Below are 7,184 nucleotides of genomic sequence, written 5' to 3'. Positions count from 1 at the left end.
GCTTTCATGCCTCTGGGCTTTTACCCAAGCTGTTCTCTCTCTCTCTCTCTGGAATCTTCTCTTTCAAAGCACTGTTCAGGCATCATCTTCTCTGTGGAATGATCTTTATCTTTTCCAGAAATAATTCTGACTAGTGATTATTTATTGAGCTCTCTGGTACTGGAAGTGCTGAGATATCCTGAGGACTTGGGGGTGACTCAAACAGTTCATATTTCTGAGCTTCACAGGTGAGATGAAGTGATGTAAACAAAAATTCTGTCAAAATGCCATGGTGAGACAGAGGCCCACATAGGATGCTATGGAAATGTGAGAGTGGGGAAAGGGAGTGGATGTGTATCAGGGAGGAGACACCTGTGATACATGGGATGTAACTTTACATACCCATGATACATGCCAGGTAACTTCAGTCGTGAGTGGGTGGGACAGTGAAGAGCAATGAGCCTCTGCACTCTCAGGGCAGTCTGTCCAGTGGTCTGCCGAGCCTGTCCACCACCTGAGTTTGGATGGATGACCATTCCAGGACATCAGCCCTCTCACTGTGGGCCCACCTGATTGGAGCGTGGCCACCAGGTCAGACGGCAACTGGCCGGTGACGTAGGAGGGGCCTTCATGAATGCAGCACTACCACAAAAAGGAGCGAAAGGAGACCTCTGCATTCGGCCTCCAGGTTGTTCATTTCTATTTATTTATTTATTAATTTTTGACAGGCAGAGTGGACAGTGAGAGAGAGACAGAGAGAAAGGTCTTCCTTTTTGCCGTTGGTTCACCCTCCAATGGCCGCCGCGGCTGACGCGCTGTGGCCAGCGCACCGCGCTGATCCGAAGGCAGGAGCCAGGTGCTCATCCTGGTCTCCCATGGGGTGCAGGGCCCAAGGACTTGGGCCATCCTCCACTGCACTCCTGGGCCATAGCAGAGAGCTGGCCTGGAAGAGGGGCAACCAGGACAGGATCGGTGCCCCGACCGGGTCTAGAACCCGGTGTGCTGGCGCCGCAAGGTGGAGGATTAGCCTAGTGAGCCGCAGCGCCGGCCCAGGTTGTTCATTTCTTTACAGAGGCTGAGACTTCTTAGCTCAAAAGCCCACACTGGCCAAACTTGAAAAATTTCACATCCAGTTTTTTTTTTTTTTTTAAACAGCCCAAACATTTGCAACCATTTGCAGCCACTGGCTTTGCATACCCTATGAAACTGCACCCAGAACCTTCAGGCCACAGATAAGATAGAGCTTTGTGGTTACAAGACCACAGCCTGCTCTTGCCCCTCGGAGTTCTCTGACCAGAGACTCCCACTGTGCTGCTGAGCAACACCAAGTAGACATACAAGCCCCTCTCCCATCCCTCCTTCTCCCAGGGTTCTCTTGTCCTCCTCCTCTTCTGGTAGGGTCCCGACACTGTCCTGCTGTGAGGGGCTTCCCCTCTCAGCCACCCCTGTCCAAGCCCTGACCAATAAATTCTGTGCATTTCTCTTTGATCAGTGTCCAAACCCCTCAGATTCCTAAATCCTTCATTGAATGCCGACTCTCAACCCCTCACAGTCTCTCTGTTAGGGGAGTTTTCATCCAAGGGAGAGAGATGATGTGCAGGTGGCAGCAGGAGGCAGAATAGAAAGGCATGCACAGAAAAAGAGGTGGAGATAAGGAGGCAGAGAGCCAATGGCAGCAAATTGGACTGGGGTCACCATAACAAGGAAACCCAGGCAGGAAGCCATGGGTACACATAGCCAGCCGGAGAGGAAGGAAACAGTGAAGGAATTGCTCACATGTTTTTTTCAGTCCCTGGACCACATCCTGGTCTCCATAAGGCCAGGCTGTGTCCTGGTCCCATCCTGCCACAGAGGACATGCCACTCAGTGTAATTCCCATTCTGATGGACAAGAGCCCCCTCCCCAAAGCAACTCTCATTAGGTCTTTGTTCTTTGCATCCAAAAGAGCCAGCTCCCACCTAAGTCATGGGAAGAGCACAGGCAAGGTCCGGAGTGGGGTGTTGGGAGGTATGTGGGGGAATCACAAGCAATTTGATGAGCTAGGTAAGAAAGTGCATGTCGGAGAGCTGGTGGAAGTGAGGCTGGAGAGAGGAGCGGGTCAGGTAAGAGAGTCCTCTGTGTGCCACTGAGAGTTCTGGGTTCCATTCTGCAGCCAGCCAGTGAGGTTTTATAGGCAGTGGACTGAGTCAGGGTCATGTGTTCATTCAGTCACTCTGACAGTAGTCAAGAGAAGATCATAATGAGTAACTAACAATCTGGACAGTAAACACTGAGAGAACACAGCAGGAATGAGGGAAGAATGTTCGATGAATATTCAAGCGGTATGAGCTGCAGGGCTGGTGACATTGTTTTGCAGTGGGAGAGAAAGAAAATCCTGTGATGGATGATTCCCAGTTTTCAGATTTTGGCCCTGAATGTGTGGGATGCTCTAGTCTGACATGAAAGAGCGAATTGAGGTGGGAAAGGAGGAGGAGGAAGGAGATGTGTTTGAGGCATGCACAGGACATCTGAGGGAGGAATCCATGGGAAGCTGGCTCTGTGCATCTGGGCTGCAGCTCCTAAGCCACATTTTAGCAGCATCCATTATCACTGAGATTCAAGCTTGTACTGTTGACTCTGTCTCCTGTGTTATGGAGCAGTCCTTTGTCCCAAAACCTTCCTCTGTGTGATCTGGAATGCTGGCAAGTTTTCCTGTGTCAACTCCTGCACCAAACGTGCCTCTTCCTTTTGGACTTCAGTGGGCTCACCTGTATCCACTTTCCCTTACCGCTCTCTCAAGTGGAGGCCGGTTTCTATTCATTACTTAAATTTCATTCAATTCATTTATTTTCCCAGCGTATTTCTTCAGGGCCAAAAAGTGGGGTTGGAGTTTTTTTGTTGTTGTTTTGTTTTGTTTTGACAGGCAGAGTGGACAGTGAGAGAGAGACAGAGAAAAAGGTCTTCCTTTTGCCGTTGGTTCACCCTCCAATGGCCACCACGGTAGGCGCGCTGCAGCTGGCGCACTGCGCTGATCCGAAGGCAGGAGCCAGGTGCTTCTCCTGGTCTCCCATGGGGTGCAGGGCCCAAGGACTTGGGCCATCCTCCACTGCACTCCCTGGCCACAGCAGAGAGCTGGCCTGGAAGAGGGGCAACCGGGACAGGATCGGTGCCCCGACCGGGTCTAGAACCCGGTGTGCCGGCGCCGCAAGGCGGAGGATTAGCCTAGTGAGCCGCGGCGCCGGCCAGAGTTTTTTCTTGATTGCATTTCTTCTGGAAATCTTTGACGATTTCTCTGAAGATTATTCTGCTGTTCTCTCCCCTCGTCCTCACTGTAATTCACCAGCATTCTCATCACTCACTAGAGAAGCCACCTCCTATCTCTGCATTTGCTCTGTGCTGGGTGATTTCCTCTTCAATGTGGTTGAACAGTCTACCAACCTGGAACCTCTTGTCCTTGACTTCATCACCCCCAAGACATCTATGTTTCAACTCAGGCATCCATTCTTGGGGTCAGACCCCATAAAACACCTTCAGCAATGGCAACTTCACACATCCCATCTTCCCACCCCTACTTCCTGTCGAGTACTTCCTTGAACCTACCTTTCCACTCGGCCAAGATCTTTCAACATTTGGCTGCACAATTATTAAGATCACAGGCTTTAGAACGAGGCAGACAGGCTAATTTGTGTGGAAGGCTAACAAGATGTGGATATATCATTTTTACAAAATGAATCAAGATTGTAGTGGGTAAAGCTGCTGCCTGCAGTGCCAACATCCCATATGGGCACCAGTTCAAGTCCTGGCTGCTCCACTTCCAATCCAGCTCTCTGCTATGGCCTGGGAAAGCATTAGAAGATGGCCAGGCCGGCGCCGTGGCTTAACAGGCTAATCCTCCGCCTTGCAGCGCCGGCACACCAGGTTCTAGTCCTGGTTGGGGCACTGGATTCTATCCCGGTTGCCCCTCTTCCAGGTCAGCTCTCTGCTATGGCCCGGAAAGGCAGTGGAGGATGGCCCAAGTTCTTGGGCCCTGCACCCACATGGGAGACCAGGAGAATTACCTGGCTCCTGGCTTCAGATCAGTGAGATGCGCCGGTCGCAGCGGCCATTGGAGGGTGAACCAACGGCAAAAAGGAAGACCTTTCTGTCTCTCTCTCTCTTACTATCCACTCTACCTGTCAAAAAAAAAAAAAAGAAGAAGAAGAAGATGGCCCAAGTGCTTAGGCCCCTGCACCTGTGTTGGAGACCCGGAAGAAGCGCCTGGCTCCTGGCTTTGGATTGGCTCAGCTCCAGCCATTGCAGCCATTTGGGGAGTGATCTAGCAGATAGAAGACCTCTCTCTTTGCCTCTGTAAACCCTGCCTTTCAAATAAATAAATAACTATTAAGAAAAAAAAAGAATCAAAGTTTCAAAAATTACCTTGGTGGTTAGGAGAGAGTAGGGTGTTCCCTTTGGAGAGATGGCCACCACCAGTGGGTGGTAGTGAACAAGGCCATGGAAAGAAGGCAGGAGATATGCTGGAATTCATCCTGCACACGATTCCTTGCAATGCTGTTTGGCTCAATCATTTTGCACTTAATTACACATTCTTTAATTTTTCACATCTGTCTGTCTGGAGCCTGAGATATGATCATAAAAAGCCCTCTGAGCCTGTATTCAAACAAATGCTTTCAGACACAACTTACTTCCTGCGTGGCCTGAGCAAGCCATTTAGCTGCACCTGAAAATGTAAGTAACAGTGCTTACCTCATTGAGTTGTGAAAGGATGAATGAGCTAATAGATATAAAAGCATTTAGTAAGCTTTAAAACATTTTAAGAATATAAGGTATGCTATCTCCTAATTGTATTTGAGACTAGGAATTCTGTATTCCTTGTGTGATTCATCAAGAATGGTGCTCAAATAATGTTTGTTAAATGAATGAGTGAATGGCTGAACAATTAGGAATAAATTCCTAAATGCAAGCTGAGCCTCAAGCATTTTGATCCCAGTCCCACAAGGCGAATTAGCTGTCCATTATATTTACACTTGTTAATATGCATTCATTTGTTTACTTGCTTGACAAACATATTTACTGATTACTACAAGTCTGGTACTATGTGTTCCTCATTCAAAACTCAGTGTACGAAAGTAGTTTGGTTAGGGCTGGCTTTGTGGTGCAGCAAGTTAAACCACCGCCTGTGATGCTAGCATCTCATATGGGCACCAGCTTGTGTACCAGCTGCTTCACTTTCAATCCACCTCCTTTCTAATGGCCTGGGAAAACAGCAGAAGATGGCCCAAGTGCTTGGGCCCCTGCCACCCACATGGGAGACCTGGTTGAAGCTCCTGGCTCCTGGATTCAGCCTGGCCCAGCCCCAGCCATTACAAGTACCTGAGGAGTGAACCAGCAGATGGAAGATCGATCTCTCTGTAACTCAGCCCTTCAAATAAATAAATAAATAAATCATTTTGGATAGATAAATTTGGATAGAGAAGGGATCATAGAGAAAGCAAAACTCCAGAGTCAAGGGCTGGCAGTATCCACAGAAGACCCCCCTCATCAGGAGCCTCTTCTAGGGATGGCTACAGGGACTATCCCAACCTGGTGGCACAAAGCTTTCCTGTTAAATGGCCAGACTTCTTGCTCTTGGCCTAAGCTCTCAGGAGGCATCTGGACTCCCTATGCACATTGGCTACAGAAATGAAATGAACACAGTGCCATTCTGCTCTGATTCTTCCTAGGCATCAGTCTTATTTCCAAGCGCTATTGCTTCTCGGCCTTTTGGCTAAGATCAAGTGTAGTATCTGTTCTTATCAGTCTTATGTCCAAGTGCTATCACCTCTGGGATGATGAGAAGCTGAAATTTCTGGGCCAGCAGCCTTAGGGCCATACCAAGGAAATGAGATGCCAACAGGCTTTTCCAGGCTTAAACCACAGACATGGTCATTCTTAGCGAGCCTGGACTCTGCAGAGGAGCTAAATAGACAGTTAACAGGAATGAAAGGAAATCCCTGAGACAGAGAGACCCAGTCCAAGAAAGACACAGCCAAGCAATGACCATGGAGATCCAGGTGAGCTGGGATGTCCCTGCACGGGCAAGCATCCCAGTGGCTGAGCTCAGCCTAGAGACCACTGAGTGTGGCAATGTGGGACTGTGTAATAAAAAGATGAAGAAACTACAGGTCTAATTTTTAAAGATTTGTTTATTTGAGTGTCTGTTGCAGAGAGAGAGAAAGAGAGATATCTTCCATATGCTGGTTCACTCCCCAGATGGCTACAATGGCTGGATCCAGGCTGAAGCCAGGAGCCAGGAGCTTCCTCCAGTCTCCCATGAGGGTAGAGGAGCCCAAGGACTTGGGCCATCCTCCTTTGCTTTCCCAGGCACATGAGCAAGAGGCTGGATGGGAAGTAGAGCAGCCAGGACTTGAACCAGTGCCCATATGGGATGCCAACATCACAGGCAGTGGCTTTACCCACTATGCCACAATGCCAGCCCCAAAACGTGAGGATTTAATGGGGACAGGATCTAACGTCACTTACATTGAAAGGACTAATTCTGTCTGTGATTTAGAACAGTCTGGTATAAAAATCCCAAATCCAGTCAAGCTAATTTAAATAAAGGGGAGCTGATCCAAGGTGTCTTGGGTGTCTTCTGACACAGCAAGAAGATCACCCATGAGTCCAGAGAGAAGAGAGGAGACAAGAGGCCCCATCAAGTCACCAAAGCCACTTCTTTATAAGTGATTTGAACTTGGTGCTTTTTGTTAATATTTTTGGGAGCATGATGAAGTGAAAGCAGGATTAATTTGCTGATACTTAATCACTCTTTACTAAAGCTCAATTTTATACACATTTATGGAAGAGTTTTGAACTTTTCATCCCCCAGACCTCTGGAGAGCAGAGCAGGATATCAGTGTGTAAGAGAAAGCAGAAAAAAGTTTAAGTCAGACACGTGAAACTTTGGATGCATTAGTGCTATGGCAACCTTCCAGATCACTCCAATCATGTCCCTAATTGGGTCCATAAATAATTTATAACCCACCATTTGTGTCTGGGGTAAAGGGATTATAACAGCAAATGCTTAAGTAGCTGTTAGAGGGACCTAATGATTTCCAATTCTGAATTCATCAGACCTCCTGTAGACTGTGATTCCACAAGCCTTCTTTAAGTAATTTGGTGGGGATTGCACAAGTGTGGAGAGGAACTGTTTTCAGTGTCTAGTTGCAATAGACTGTCAGAGACGCAGT

General features: G+C 48.2%; 1 pseudogene; it reads left to right on the top strand.

Moving 5' to 3' along the window:
• Positions 1–5,702: 5,702 nt before the first annotated feature.
• On the top strand, positions 5,703–5,820 carry LOC133769303 (U2 spliceosomal RNA; annotated as a pseudogene).
• The last annotated feature ends 1,364 nt before the right edge of the window (positions 5,821–7,184 follow it).

Source organism: Lepus europaeus, chromosome 10 (assembly GCF_033115175.1).
Source record: "Lepus europaeus isolate LE1 chromosome 10, mLepTim1.pri, whole genome shotgun sequence".
NCBI classification, from domain to species: domain Eukaryota; kingdom Metazoa; phylum Chordata; class Mammalia; order Lagomorpha; family Leporidae; genus Lepus; species Lepus europaeus.
The sequence above is the reverse complement of the archived record's forward strand: the minus strand, read 5'-3'. Positions and strand labels throughout refer to the sequence as shown.